This window comes from Giraffa tippelskirchi, chromosome 6 (genome assembly GCF_054371585.1).
Source record: "Giraffa tippelskirchi isolate mGirTip1 chromosome 6, T2T-mGirTip1v1.2.pri, whole genome shotgun sequence".
NCBI lineage: Eukaryota > Metazoa > Chordata > Mammalia > Artiodactyla > Giraffidae > Giraffa > Giraffa tippelskirchi.
The window spans coordinates 66,915,753-66,932,772 of NC_137280.1; positions in this window are offsets into that span (position 1 = coordinate 66,915,753).

Below are 17,020 nucleotides of genomic sequence, written 5' to 3' on the forward strand. Positions count from 1 at the left end.
ATAGGGAGTTTATTATCTCACATATCAGGAATTCCAGGGGCAGGGCGGATTCAGAGCCAGTTGAATCACCCATTCAACAGTGGCACTTAGGAGTCCTTCCCCGTCATCTCTCTGTTCTGCCACGATCGTTTGTCCTCTTTCTCATGCTAGTGACAACATGGTGGCATCAGTTCTGAGCACCACGTCCAGACGTGACAAGATCTGGAGGATAAAGGGGTCCATTTCTTTCAGTGGCTTTTTACTGAAGGCAAAGACATTTTCCCCAGAAGCCTCCAAACCACCACTCACCCTGGAAAGACTTCTCTTTGTGTTTCCTTGGCTGGAATTGGGGGAATGACCATTCCTAAACCAAGCAATGGCAGAGAGAGCAGGATTATCCTTAGGTCAATCAAGCCCATCCCTGGGGCTGGGAGCCAGGTCAGCCACCCCCTAGTCTGATGTGGGAGAAAGAGAACAGAACCTGAGTTTGTTTAGGAAGGAAGAAGGGAAGAATGAATGCTGAGTGGACAATTTATAGCAAGACCTTAAGAGGAGCAATGTGACTTCCCTGGTGGCTCAGACGGTAAAGCGTCTGCCTAAAATGCGGGAGACTCGGGTTCAATCCCTGGGTTGGGAAGATCCCCTGGAGAAGGAAATGGCCACCCACTCCAGTTCTCTTGCCTGGAAAATCCCAGGGACACAGGAGCCTGGTAGGCTACGGTCCATGAGGTTGCAAAGAATCAGACACGACTGAGTGATTTCACTTAAGAGGAGAAAGGAATAGTCTGGCTTCAACTAAACCTTTTCAACCACACATATTAACCCATTGCTAACAATTCTTTTGTACCATATTGTGCTAAGAGAATATTGATCTCCTTTTTAGTCCCAAGTTACACGACAAAAGACTTTTTGTCACTTTAGCATCTGTTTCCAGATGCTAGCAAAAGAGGTGGGAGAGGGAGAAAACTCACTCAGCCCTATTTAATAATTCTGTGTAAGCACCTGTGTTTTCTACATTTTAGCAATCTTACCCACTTGCCTCCTATCTGAAATAGCCAGTCTAGGGAGCATGCCCCACATACAAGCATGGATACCAAGAGGGAAATTGTGGTGGGATGAATTGGGAGACTCATATATACACTATTGATCGTAGGTATAAAATAGATGGGCTTCCCAGGTGGCTCAGTGGTAAGGAATCCACCTGACAGTGCAGGAGCCACAGGAGATGCAGGTTTGATCCCTGAGTTGGGCAGATCTCCTGGAGAAGGAAACGGCAACCCACTCGAGTAGTCTTGCCTGGAACATTCAGTGGGCAGAGGAGCTGGGCAGGCTACAGTCCATGGGGTCTCAAAGAGTTGGGCATGACTGAGTGACTTAGCACACACACATAAAATAGATATGAGAACCGACTGTATAGCACAGAGAACTCTGATCAGTGCTCTGTGCTGACCTAAATGGGAAGGAAATCCAATAACGAGTCAGTTCAGTTCAGTTGCTCAGTCGTGTCTGACTCTTTGCCACCCCATGAACTGCGGCATGCCAGGCCTCCCTGTCCATCACCAACTCCTGGAGTTTACCCAAACTCATGTCCATCGAGTCAGTGATGCCATCCAGCCATCTCATCCTCTGTCATCCCCTTCTCCTCCTGCCCCCAATCCTTCCCAGCGTCAGGATCTTTTCCAATGAGTTAGCTCTTCGCATCTGGTGGCCAAAGTACTGGAGTTTCAGCTTCAACATCAGTCCTCCCAATGAACACCCAGGACTCATCTCCTTTAGGATGGACTGGTTGGTTCTCCTTGCAGTCCAAGGGTCTCTCAAGAGTCTTCTCCAACACCACAGTTCAAAAGCATCAATTCTTCGGCACTCAGCTTTCTTTATAGTCCAACTCTCACATCCATATATGACTACTGGAAAAACCATAGCTTTGACTAGATGGACCTTTGTTGTCAAAGTAATGTCTCTGCTTTTTAATATGCTATCTAGGTTGGTCATAACTTTCCTTCCAAGGAGTAAGTGTCTTTTAATTTTATGGCTGCAATCACCATCTGCAGTGATTTTGGAGCCCAAAAAAATAAAGTCCGACACTGAGTCCACTGTTTCCCCACCCATTTCCTATGCAGTGATAGGACCAGATGCCATGATCTTAGTTTTTTGAACGTTGAGCTTTAAGCCAACTTTTTCACTCTCCTCTCTCACTTTCATCAAGAGGCTCTTTAGTTCCTCTTCACTTTCTGCCATAAGGGTGGTGTCATCTCATATCTGAGGTTATTGGTATTTCTCCCGGCAATCTTGATTCCAGCTTGTGCTTCCTCCAGCCCAGCGTTTCTCATGATGTACTCTGCATATAAGTTAAATAAGCAGGGTGACAATATACAGCCTTGATATACTCCTTTCCCTATTTGGAACCAGTCTGTTGTTCCATGTCCAGTTCTAACTGTTGCTTCCTGACCTGCATACAGGTTTCTCAAGAGACAGGTCAGGTGGTCTGGTATTCCCATCTCTTGAAGAATTTTCCACAGTTTATTGTGATCCACACAGTCAAAGGCTTTGGCATAGTCAATAAAGCAGAAATAGATGTTTTTCTGGAACTCTCTTGCTTTTTCGATGATCCATTGGATGTTGGCAATTTGATCTCTGGTTCCTCTGCCTTTTCTAAATCCAGCTTGAACATCTGGAAGTTCATGGTTCACGTATTGCTGAAGCCTGGCTTGGAGAATTTTGAACATTACTTTACTAGCGTGTGAGATGAGTGCAATTGTGTGGTAGTTTGAGCATTCTTTGGCATTGCCTTTCTTTGGGATTGGAATGAAAACTGACCTTTTCCAGTCCTGTGGCCACTGCTGAGTTTTCCATGTTTGCTGGCATATTGAGTGCAGCACTTTCACAGCATCATCTTTGAGGATTTGAAATAGCTCAACTGGAATTCTATCACCTCCACTAGCTTTGTTCGTAGTGATGTTTCCTAAGGCCCACTTGACTTCACATTCCAGGATGTGTGGGTCTAGGTGAATGGTCACACCATCGTGATTATCTGGGTCATGAAGATCTTTTTTGTACAGTTCTTCTGTGTATTCTTGCCACCTCTTCTTAATATCTTCTGCTTCTGTTAGGTCCATACCAGTTCTGTCCTTTATCGAGCCCATCTTTGGATGAAATGTTCCTTTGGTATCTCTAATTTTCTTGAAGAGATCTCTAGTCTTTCCCATTCTGTTGTTTTCCTCTATTTCTTTGCATTGATCGCTGAGGAAGACTTTCTTATCTCTCCTTGCTGTTCTTTGGAACTCTGCATTCAGATGGGAATATCTTTCCTTTTCTCCTTTGCTTTTTGCTTCTCTTCTTTTCTCAGCTATTTGTAAAGCCTCCTCAGACAGCCATCTTGCTTTTTGCATTTCTTTTCCATGGGGATGGTCTTGATTCCTGTCTCCTGTACAATGTCACAAACCTCTGTCCAAAGTTCATCAGGCACTTTGTCTATCAGATCTAGTCCTTTAAATCTATTTCTCACTTCCACTGTGTAATCATAAGGGATTTGATTTAGGTCATACCTGAATGGTCTAGTGGTTTTCCCTACTTTCTTTAATTTAAGTCTGAATTTGCCAATAAGGAGTTCATGATCTGAGCCACAGTCCGCTCCCTGTCTTGTTTTTGCTGACTGTATAGAGCGTCTCCATCTTTGGCTGCAAAGAATATAATCAATCTGATTTTGGTGTTGACCATCTGGTGATGTCCATGTGTAGAGTCTTCTCTTGTGTTGTTGGAAGAGGGTGTTTGCTATGACCAGTGCATTCTCTTGGCAAAACTCTATTAGCCTTTGCCCTGCTTCATTCTGTACTCCAAGGCCAAATTTGCCTGTTACTCCAGGTGTTTCTTTACTTCCTACTTTTGCATTCCAGTCCCCTATAATGAAAAGGACATCTTTTTTGGGTGTTAGTTCTAAAAGGTCTTGTAGGTCTTCATAGAACCGTTCAACCTCACCTTCTTCAGCATTACTGTTTGGGGCATAGGATTGGATTACTGTGATATTGAATGGTTTGCCTTGGAAATGAACAGATATCATTGGATATATGTAAACATATAGCTGATCCACTTTGCTGTACAGTGGGAACTAACAGAACACTGAAAAGAAACTATACTCCAATGAAAAATTTTTTTTAAAAAAATCATGTTCTGTGGGAGTGAAGGTACTCTGGTCCTTATTCTAACAAACTTAGAATATGATGGAAAGTGACTGAACAAAGTGGCTGCACAGTGCTCCCATCTCCAGCTTTATAGACGAGCTGATGAGAGTTGAAACCTTTCTTCTACCACTTCTTAGAAATGGAATCCTGAGCAAATTGTTTCAAGTCAGTCTTCCTCAGTTTGCTTCTGCAACAGGGAGATAATAACAATAATAATAATAATAATTCCCACCTCATACAATTATCCTGAAGATTAAAGAAGGAAGAGCACACCCATGTCTTAGTGCCATTCCTCACACAGGGATGTACCTAATAGCTATTTATTGTTGTCATTTTTATGATTATAGGAGCAGAGCTATTATTATGATGTCATCTAGAAAAATCCCAAAGCAGCCAATGGAGTCAAGCTGATGCTTCCATTGCCACCCAGAGCAAGCTTTTCTCTTCCTGGTGGTGCTCAGTTGGCACCTCCCATCCCCAGTGACACAGCATCACATGGCAGGAGGAGGGAAGCCAGGGATGGTACTGGCACTTGATTCAGCAGAGTGACTTGGGCTGCCAAGTAGGCTTTTGGAAGATTTCTTGCCCCCACCTCCTGGAGCATATTTTGGACGCCTACTTGTCATATTGCAAAGTGTATGTGACAAAACAGTCTGGGATCTCACTGACAATGATGCACTTCATGCAGCAACATGGAATCTCGGGGTGTGCTGCCAGCCTCGGGGACCCGGGCAGAAAGGCAATAGGGCTGAAGCCCTACCTGGCAGGACGGGTCGGAGGTAAGGCAGGAGCAGGGACCTGGGTCCTTCCTGATGGACCTTGGTCTTTGAGTCCCAGCCTGGGCAGTACACCGAAGTTTGCCCTCCTTAAACAAGAGAATATCATCCAACTCTTTGGGGGCAAAGAAAGGCAGGAGGTTGTAGCAATAGTGTACATCTATTAAGCCCTTTATTTTTTTTTCTAAGGATGCTGTAACAAACTACCCCCAAACTCAATGGCTTAAAAGAACAGAAATGTGTTCCCTCGCAGTTCTGGAGGCCAAAAGTCTTAAATCAAGGTATTGGCAAGGCCAGGTTCCCTCGAAAGCTTATAGGGAAGGATCCCACTTTGAATCTTCCAGCTGCTGGGGGCTCCAGGTGTTCCTAGGATTGGGGCTATGTACCTTCGATCTTTGCTTGTGTCTTTACACAGCCTTCTCCTCTGTGCATCTTCTCACCTTCTCTTCTCTTAAAAGGACATCTAGAGGAACCTTCCTGGTGATCCAATGGTTAACAATCTGCCTTCCAATGCAGGGATGTGAGTTCGATCCCTGGTCAGGGAACTAAGATCTCACACATCTTGGGGCAACTACTGGGCCTGCGTGCAACAACTAGAGAACCCCAAGAGTCAAAACGAAGATCTTGCCTGTTATAGCTAAGACTCAATGCAGCCAAATATATATATGTTTTAAAAGGACACGTAGAAAGACAAATATCATATGATATCACTTTATGTGGAATCTAAGAAAATATTACAGATGAACTTATTTACAAAAAGGAAATAGTTACAGATGTAGAAAACAAACTTATGGTTACTGGCGGTAAGAGGAGGGAGGGATAAATTGGGAGATTGGGACTGATATATACACATGACTGTATCTAAAATAGATAACTAATAAGAACCTCCTGTATAACACAGGGAACTCTATTCAGTACTCTGTAATGGCCTATAAATGGAAAAATAATCTAAAAACATTTTTGTTTTATATATAAATATATATATAAATAACTGAATCACTTTGCTGTATACCTGAAACTGACAACATTGTAAATCAACTGAACTCCAATAAAAAAAAAAAAACCCAAACCTCACAAAAACAAAAACAAACATATACATGTTAAAAACCAAATGATAGGCTAAAAAAATAAATTAGTAACTTGACCCAAAAAAAACAAAACCAAACCTGTCATTGGACTTAGGGACCTCCCTAACCCTAGATGATCTCATCTTGAAATCCTTAATTTAATTATATCTACAGAACTCCTTTTTCCAAATAATGCCTTATCCATACATTCTGGGTGGACCTATATTTTGCAGGGCCACCATTCAACCCACTGTAAGCCCCTTCTCTGTGGGAGGTGCTAGACCAAGGATATATGACCTAACCTCATCCCTAAAGGTTTGTACTGTTTTTAATTCCCATTTTCAGATGAAGAATCTGAGCTAAGCACTCTTCATGATTCTCTTTTATTGCTTACACAGCCTTGTGCAATCAAAACTATCATTAACTCTCACCGTACAAATGAAGACATTGAAGATTTGGGAGATTACATAACTTGCACAACAGGTAGCAAAGCTTGTGCACAACTTGCACAACAACTGCAAAGCCCAGGACTCAGGATTAGATCTTTCTCACACTAACTGGACAGAATTACAGAGCTCTTACCCCTTCTGCCATACTTTCTAAAAAAAAAAAAAGTGGTGAATTAGTAACAACTGGAAGATAAAGCAGTCTTTTTTCATATCCCAAGAAACTCAGGAATTTCCCCCATTTTCTCGCTTCTTGATGTTGACTGAAAAAAAAAATCCACAAACTAAAAGTAGAGAATTGTGTTTTAATCAGTGGACAGACTGAAGACTTAAGCCCTAGACACAGCCTCTCAGATAGCTCTGAGGGACTGCTCCTAAAAGGAAAGGGAGGAGCCAAGGTTTATATGAGTTTTTGCAACCAAGACCAGGTAGTTAGAACATTAAAAGATTGCTGATAGTTACAGAAAAAATAGGCGTTGCAAGTTAATGAATTTAGTACATTTCCGTATATGGGAAGAGGCAAGAGCCTGGGCTCATTGAAATCATTCCTTTGATGAACACCTAAGCTCTCTAGGGCTGGTATTCTGTTCTTTTCGGGGTGCACTGTTGGGGGTGACTGCAGTGGATGAGTTCTTGGCATCCTGAGTGAGGCCTTGGGCTCACTGGGGGACTGCAGGTAGTGACTGACGACTTGATGGCCACAGCATCCTTTGTTTGCTGATATGGCAGGCAGCATTCTTCATTCATACAACTTAGTGGCATAGAAAGACCAACACTGGTGATCTCAGTGTCCATGGTCAGAAATTTGGATGTGGCGTAACTGGGTCCTCAGCCTCAGGGTCTCTCATAGGCTGCAATTAAGGGGCCTCTCAAATAAGGGTGGACCTGCTTCCAAGATTGTCAAGAATCAATTCCTCCCAGGATGTTGTTTCTTACCATGTTTCTTAACAGTTTCTTACCATGCTGAGCTGTCCACAGGGCAGCTCATGACATGGGAGCTGACTTCTCAGAGACAGCAAAAGAGGAAAAGAGAAAGAAGGAGTAAAGGAGATGGAAGTTGCAGTCTTATTTTTAAAAAGTCTTTTTTTAATTGTGGTAAAATACACATAACATAATATTTATCTTCCTAAACGATTTTTAAATATACAGTTCAGTGGTATTAAGTACATTCACTTTGTTCTTAATTAAAACAAAGCTATCCATTATCTAGTGACTAATGGTTACTTAAGAGTGTGTGGCCAGGAAAGGGATATTTAAAGAGGTGATGTTTAACCTGAGTTCTAAACAATGAGAGGGAGTCAGTCATGAGAATACTGTGGGAAGAGACAACAGTCAGGGCAAACAAAGGTCCTAAGATGGAATGAACTTGGCCATATAGAAAGAACAGAAGGAAGGCCACAGGCCCTGGACCAGAGTGAGCAAGGGGAGGGGCGGTGGGAGACGAGGTGAGAGGGGTGACCATAGCCAGGTCCTTTGCAAATTGCCCGGAGCCAGCATTTGACCCTCTGTGTAATGGGAACCACTGGGGGATGTGATCGGAGGAATGATGGACTCAAAACAGAGGTGATGAGGGGAAGAAACCGCATCCAGGGCGGTGAGGCAGGAGGGCTGGCTTGCCTGGATGATCTGCTAGGTCACTTTCTCATTTGGCTTCTATCTCCTCCTAGGAGACTGGCTTTTATAACCACTAAGTGAGTGCTTCCCAATCATCTCCCTTGTAACAGCTCTAGGGTGTGGCTGTGTGCATGCTGAGTCACTTCAGTCTGTCTAACTCCTTGCGATTCACGAACTGTATGGAAGGCTAGGTTCCTCTGTCCATGGAATCTTCCAGGCAAGAATACTGGAGTGGGTTCCCATTTCCCACTCCAGGGGATCTTCCTGGCCCAGGGATCAAACCCCCATCCCTCGAGTCTGCTGCACTGCGCCACCTGGGAAGCCCTATAGAGGTGTTAAAAACATTCAAATCACTGAGATAACATAATGGAATAATGATAATATCTAGCACTTACTATGTGCCATAGACAGTTCTAAGTGATTTACATACTCTGTCAAATAAATAATGTCTTTATTTGCTGGTCCTATATCACAGATGAGGAAAGTGAGACACAGAAAAGTTAATCAACTTGCCCAAGATCTTACAACTAATAAAGACTAGAGCCAGGATTCAAACTGTGCAAGAGTCCTTGTTCTTGACCACTAAGCCATAACATTGACATCATCTCCCAAGTGTGGGCTCTAACACTTAGGTTCTGATAGGCATTTAATTATTTAATCCATTTTTTTGTTTGTTTTTGTTTTTGCTTGGTTTTACATCACAGCAGGGCACAAGAATACTGCTTTGTCATCAAAATAAACTGCCAGCTTGAACAAGGATGACTATTTCTCTTTCACCAGGCACAGCCAGCTTGAAGACCTGTCCCACCATGCTGGGCTCGCTGTCACAGTCTGACCAAAGTACAGATTCCTCAAGCCTGATAATTAGGTATGTTCTAGCATCTGCAGTAGTAATTACAGATAATTAGTTTATCCCCAAACTAGGTGACGCGATTTGTGTTTTCCGTGTAATGTTGAATAGATTTACTCCAAAGTCACAGAGGAAAATTGCAGGTAGAAGCTAAATTTAAACTTTCTCCACAGGAGAAGTCAACCCGGTAATTGCTATGTTAAATTCCCTGCTGAAAGGAAGTCAACAAATCATCACCCAGGCGGGATCATCCGAAAGTCTGCTTGGAATAGTGAAAACAGCACTGGCTCTGAAGTCAGATGCAGGGATCTAGAAAAGGCCTTGGGAAGACTGTTCCTCTTGGGGAACATTTTGTATTCATCTGCTGTGTCTGGACATCTTACAGCCAGGTTAGACCATGAGGTCCAAGGTTGACCAGCAGAGGGTGACAGAGGAGAAAGATGGGAAGGTCCTAGTCCTTGAGGATGCTGAGTGACTGAATTATCCCTTTGTGAAGCTGCCTTACCTCCAGATGTTTTGGCACCCGGGAAAAAAAAATCGCTTTATTGATTAAGCCATTTTAAATCGACATTTCTGTTAGCTGAAGTTGAAGATGAGTAGCTGATGTACTGGATAATTATGAGAAGCAGATGATAGTATGCATGCAAAATGCTTTGGGCTTTGTCCAAGATAAAGGGAGATGTCCTGGTAGTAAGAGTCTGAAAGAAGATAGGGAAGCTCAAAAATTTTAAGAGACACAGGAATGGAAAATACATGATTGAGGGCTGTTGCTGATGTTACCGGCCTTCCCCGAGCCTGGATCGGACATCACCAATCAAGAACAGAACCTTTGCTGTAGCTAAGTCAGTGTCTGGAGGTAATTGAGGGGCTCATCTCATTTGTTTCCCATCTCTCAGGCATCAGTGTTCTTTGTTGCTTGATATCCAATGCTTCCTATATTTTGTACTTTAGAAATTCATTATTATCAAATTATTATACAATAGAATTAGTAATATGTCAATTAGTAATTAGAATATGTTTTATAATGTTCTATAACAATTGTATACAACTGACTCTTGAAAAACGTGCATTTGAATTTTGAGGGTCCACTTATATGAGAACTTGTTTTTTGAGATTTGAGACAATTTGAGAGAAATCACAAACTGCATAGCCTAGAAATATTAAAAAAAAAAATTAAGAAAAAGATGTGTCATAAATGTGGGTTTCCCATGTGGTGCTAGTGATAGAGAATCCACCTAGGTTTGATCCCTGGGTCAGGAAGATCCCCTAGAGCAGGGAACCCACTCCAGTATTCTTGCCTGGAGAATCCCATGGACAGAGGAGCCTGGTGGGCTACTGTCCATGGCGCTGCAAAGATTCCAACATGACTGAAGAGACTGAGCACACACACACATGAATGTAGATGCTAGCTTGTCCTTACATAGGCATAAAGTGATATTTAATATAAAATTAGTAATATGTTAGTAACACATTGCTTATAATTATTACATTGTTTCATAACTTTGCTTTCAAACAAGTATTGATATATTACCATACGATATGCTTCTCTCTCTCAATTGGAAAAATTGTTATCATCCTAATATCACAAATGATTTTTTTTAAATGCAAAAAACTTTCCGATACTGTATTATGAATATGATTCTTAATATTGTATGCCATAAAACTTTTATAATGATGGATTCATTAGTGTGGGCTTCCCAGGTGGCTTAGTGGTAAAGAATCCTCCTGCCAATGCAGGAGATGCAGGAGATATGGGTTTGATCCCTGGGTCAGGATATCTCCTGGAGGAGGAAATGGCAACCCACTCCAGTATTGTTGCCTGGGAAATCCCATGGACAGAGGAGCCTCGTAGGCTACAGTCCGTGGGGTTGCAAAGAGTTGGACATGGCTGAGAGACTAAGCATACATGCACATTCATTAGTGTACAGGCCAGGCTGTTGTGAAGCAATTATACTGATTACCCTCAGTTCATTTCAGTCGCTCAGTTGTGTCCAACTCTTTGTGACCCCATGGACTGCAGCATGCCGGGCTTCCCTGTCCATCACCAACTCCCAGAGATTGCTCAAACTCATGGCTATCACATCGGTGATGCCATCCAACCATCGCCTCCTCTGTCGTCCCCTTCTCCTCCTGCCTTCAATCTTTCCAAGCATTGGGGTCTTTTCAAATGAGTTAGCTCTTCGCTTCAGGGGGCCAAACTACTGGAGTTTCAGTTTCAGCATCAGTCCTTCCAGTGAATATTCAGAATTGATTTCCTTTAGGATTGACTGGTTGGATCTCCTTGTAGTCCAAGGGACTCTAAAGAATCTTCTCCCAATACCACAGTTCAAAAGCATCAGTTCTCAGCTTTCTTTATGGCCCAACTCTCATATCTATACATGACCACTTGGAAAAACTGTAGCTTTGACTAAACAGACCTTTGTCAGCAAAGTAATGTCTTTGCTTTTTAATACACTGTCTAGGTTGTTCATCGCTTTTCTTCCAAGGAGCAAGCATCTTTTAATTTCATGGCTACAGTCACCATCTGCAGTGATTTTGGAGCCCAAGAAAATAAAGTCTATCACTGTTTCCATTGTTTCCCCATCTATTTGCCATGAAGTGACTGGACAGGATGCCACTATCTTTGTTTTTTTGAATGTTGAGTTTTAAGCCAGCTTTTTCACTCTCTTCTTTCACTTTCACCAAGAGGCTTTTCAGTTCCTCTTTGCTTTCTGCCATAAGGGTGGTATCATCTGCATATCTGAGGTTATTGATATTTCTCCCAGCAATCTTCATTCAAGTTTGTGCTTTATCCAGCCCAGCATTTCGCATGATGTACTCTGCATAGAAGTTAAATAAGCAGAGTGACAATATACAGCCTTGATGCACCCCTTTCCCAATTTGGAATCAGTCCATTGTTCTATGTCCGGTTCTAACTGTTGCTTCTTGACTTGCATACAGATTTCTCAGGAGGCAGGTAAGGTGGTCTGGTATTCCCATCTCTTTCAGAATTTTCCACAGTTTATTGTGATCCACACAGTCAAAGGCTTTGGCGTAGTCAATAAAGCAGAAATAAATGTTCTTCTGGAACTCTTGCTTTTTCAATGATCCAGCGGATATTGGCAATTTGATCTCTGGTTCCTCTGCCTTTTCTAAATCCAGCTTGAACATCTGGAAGTTCGTGGTTCACATACTGTTGAAGCCTGGCTTGGAGAATTTTGAGCATTACTTTACTAGCATGTGAGATGAGTGCAATTGTGTGGTAGTTTGAGTGTTCTTTGGCATTGCCTTTCTTTGGGATTGGAAAGAAAACTGACCTTTTTCAGTCCTGTGGCCACTGCTGAGTTTTCCAAATTTGCTGGTGATATTGAGTGTAGCACATTAACAGCATCATCTTTTAGGACCTGAAATAGCAGTATGGAAACTTTGACGTGGGAGAAGGCCAGCTTCAGCTTTATGTTCACGAAGCATCGTCCTCTGTATATGCGCTAATCTCCTCCTGCAAAAACTACAAAATTGCAACTCCCTGCTGAACAGGAGAATGTTGGATCCGAAATAGCAGTATGGAAACTTTGACGTGGGAGAAGGCCAGCTTCAGCTTTATGTTCACGAAGCATCGTCCTCTGTACATGCGCTAATCTTCTCCTGCAAAAACTACACAATTGCAACTCCTTGCTGAACAGGAGAATGTTGGATCCCACCATAAAAAAATACCCCATGTCCAAGGGCAAAAGAGAAGTCCCAACAAGACGATAGAGGTAGGAGGGGCAAAATCACGTGTAGAATCAAAGCCCATACTTGCCAGAGACGCTTGGAGGGATCAAATGAAACCTTGGGCGCACCAGGACCCAGGGACCCCACAGAGACTGAGCCAGACCTGCCTTTGAGTGTTTGAGTGTCTCCTGGGGAGGCACGGGTCAGTGGTGGCCTGCCGTGGGGACTGGGGCTCTGGCTGCAGCAGACCTGGGTCACCCAGCGTGTGGCCTAAGCTGTCGTGGAGGAGGTTGCCATTAGCCCCACCATAGAGCTGCCAAGCAGATGACCCACAAACTGAAGAACAATTATACCAAATAAATTCTCGCACTGTTAAGAAACTTCTAGGACCCACAATAGATTTCCCAACCTGAGGATCTGGCAAAGGGACTGAGAATCCCCAGGGAATTTGACTTTGAAGGCCAGTGGGATTTGATTACTGATTACCCTAAACTTCCATAAAACAGTCACATTTCTGCTTCTTTGTTATCAGTGTATGAATTGTTATACTTGTAAATAGATGTGAGTTTCTTATTCACATTATCTTTTCATTTTTGATGTCTAGTGTTAGTAATACATATAATATATACATACAACACCTACAGTGTTTTGTATCATACAGGACGATACTGATAGACAATTCATCTCACAAACAAGTGGTGTAAACTTGCAGTGTCTATAAACATAACGCTGTGCTGTGCGAAGTCCCTTCAGTAGTGTCTGACTCTGTGGGACCCCACACACTGTATCCCGTCAGGCTCCTCTGTCCATAGACTTCTCCAGGCAGGAATACTGGAGTGGGTTGCCATTCCCTTCACCAGGGTATCTTCCTGACCCAGGAGTCACAACACTGTAAACATATTTTCTCTTCTTTATGATTTTCTTGATACCATTTTCTTTTCTCTAGCTTACTTTATTGTAAGAATATAGTATATAATACATATAGCATACAAAATATGTGTTAGTAAACTGTTTATGTTATTGGTAAGGTTTCTGGTCAACAGCAAGCCAACTTAACTTAGTAGTTAAGTTTTTGGGGAGTCAAAAGTTATACACAGATTTTCAACTGCATGAGAGTTGGCCTTCTAACCCCTATGTTATTCAAGGGTTCACTATATAATATATAGATACTACATATGCTGCTGCTGCTGCTAAGTTGCTTCAGTCGTGTCCAACTCTGTGCGACCCCATAGACGGCAGCCCACCAGACTCCCCCGTCCCTGGGATTCTCCAGGCAAGAACACTGGAATGGGTTGCCATTTCCTTCTCCAATGCATGAAAGTGAAAAGTGAAAATGAAGTCGCTCAGTCGTGTCTGACTCCCAGTGACCCCATGGACTGCAGCCCACCAGGCTCCTCCGTCCATGGGATTTTTCCAGGCAAGAGTACTGGAGTGGGGTGCCATTGCCTTCTCCAGATACTACATATAGGAATATATTATTATTATAGTGTATACAGAAATAAATAACTATAATATATTGTATAATTAGTATGATGATAATTATAATAAATGAACAATAATTAAAGTCCTGGTGATTTATATTTTGAAGCAGATTTCTCACTGTGAAAGAAATGGCTTGGTCTCCCAATAAAGAAATATACATATTATGTACACATGCAAATGATAGAATGTGTTATATAATTGTTAATGCTACTTGTTAGTTGCTCAGTCATATCTGAGTCTTTGTGACCCCATGGACTGTAGCCCGTTAGTCTCCTCTGTTCATGGAATTCTCCAGACAAGAATGCTCGAGTGAGTAGCACTCTGGGGGATCTTCCCTGACCCAGGGATCGAACCTGGGTCTCCTGCATTGCGGGCAGATTCTTTACTGTCTGAACCACCAGTGAAGCCAGTAATAATTAAGGTTCTAGTGGCCTATACTTGAAAACCAACTTCTCACTGTGAAGGGAATGGTGTGATTTTCCATTGGAGGAATTTAGAGCAAGTAGAGTTTGCAGGATGTGGTGATGGATTCGTCTCCCTCTGTCTCCTAAAAGCACGTCTCACAGATCCCAAGTTACGGTGAGCAAAGCTGGGCCCATCGGAGGATGCTGCGAGCTCTCGGCACAAATCCAGGCTATTCATGTTGCTGCAGAGCCTTACTGAACCAGGGTAGGTGAAAATGAACTGATGACAGTGTCTGTTCTAATTTTACCCCCACCCCAACCCTTCACACGTGTACAATGCAGCACAGTTTAGAAATGAATGGGATTGTGACTTCTATTCACTGAAAACCAGAAGATGAGCAACTTCCTCTGTGTTGAGGACACAGAGCTGGAGAGATTCAGAGGGTGGTTGGCACTACCAGCTTCCCTGTTAGCTAAGCTTCCAAACTGATGGTCCTTGCTCATCGCACCTGCAGTGCTGATTGCACAAAAATTGGCCAAGGCATCACTGTTTTAAATACTCTCTGAGAGCACTATATAAATTATTGGAGGTCAATAATCTTCGAGTTCCCACTGGACAAGATTAAGTAATCCACCTGGATAGCTGATTTATTCTACCACTTAGGTAAACCATGATCAATTGCAAAATGGCTAAATCCTTCATTCTCTCCTTTCTTGGCACCCACTCCTGGTCCATTGTGGCTTGCAGTTTCTTTGTCTCAGAGGTAGGGTCTATCCCCTCACCCCTTCAATCTGGCCTGGCCTTGTGGCATGGTTTGGCCAATAGAAAGCCCTGGAAGTGATGGTGTGCCAGGTCTGAGCCGAGGCCACAAGAGGTGATGCAGGCTTCCACTCTCTATTTCTTGAAATCTCTCCAGATGCCACATAAGCAAGCTTGGGCTGTCCTGCTGGAGGGTGAGAGGGGCCATCTTCCATTAGCCAGCCTCTAGCCATGCCAGGAGCCAACCAGGTAACTGTCTGCAGATTTGTGAGTAAGTGTGGTCTAGACTAGGTGAACTACCCAGCTCATCCCAGGCTAACTATTATTGACTTGAAGCATCATGAACCTAATAAATGGTTGCTTTTTAAAGTTACTAAGTTTTCAGGTTGTTTGTTGCACAGCAATACAGACTGATACAAACATCTTGTAGAAGGCTCTTGCTTTTGTTAATAGTCAAAGATTTTCTAAATATGCGCTTTTACCAATGTGCATGCAAGTTGAGAAGGGTAAATATTGAAAAAAAGTCAGAAACTTGGGTTCTGCCGGCTCTTATGAGTTTTGAAATAGCCCAGAAATTTCTAGAAAGGTCATGACATATATTTAGAAATTTTTCTTCTGGATCCACCAGCTCCTCTGCCCCTAGTTTTGGTTTATTCCAATATTTGGTTATAAAAAGAATATAATGAAATAAATAGGCATTTTCATGCTGATAAGAATGTGAATAGACATGATCATTTTTATTAATTACATAAATATTTATTAAAAATACTCCACAGTCTGGCACTGTAATAGGCAGTAGGGTACAGTATATATACAACTTCTGTCCTTAGGCAGCTGACAATTTTTTAGAAGTAACAAACAAAACCTTAATTGTGAAACATATATAAAAATAAAATACTGGAAAGGAATTTGGCATTATGTATCAATGGCTTTAAGTCATTTTTACTCTTTGGTACAATGATTTCTATTCTGAAAATACAAAATGAATAACCAAAATGAAAATCTTATTCACAAAATATTCTTCTCTCTATATAAGTGTGGGCTTCCCAGGTGGCGCTAGTGGTAAAGACCTCACCTGTCAATGCAGGAGATGTAAGATACATTTGTTTGATCCCTGCATCTGAAAGATCCCCTCGAGGAGGACATGACCATCCACTCCAGTATTCTTGCCTGGAGAGTCCCATGGACAGAGAAGCCTGAGGGGCTACAGTCCAAGGTGTTGTGAATAGCAGGACACGACTGAAGCCACTTAGCACACATATATAATATAGGTGAAATGTACTAATTACCTACAGCAATTAGTTATGATATGTCCACTAGCTGGAGTGCTGCACATCCATGAAACTTATGTTTATGAAGAATTTGTTATAAATCATGTTTATAACAAAATCATTATGACATGTGCTCAATAAAATACAGAATGCAAAAATACATTTGCAATAACATTGAGCTTAAATAACAAAGTAAAGATTAGGAAAAATACTCTAAATATTTATAGTGAATTGGACAAATAATGAGAAAGAAGAAAGGAAATTAACATTTTTGATGATGTGTTATATATTAAATACACATGTATTATGCCCCTTAACATCAAAAGATTACTGTTAATTAAAAAAAAAAAAAACAGTGGTTGATGGCTTGGCAGTGGCGGCCCTTGTTTCCATTCTGAGTTCTCTCCTGCTCACCACAGGGGTGAAGGTAGTGACTGATGGTATCCTTCATTTGCCAATAGGGCAGGCAACAATTTGTAAGCCTATGGCTGAACTGATCC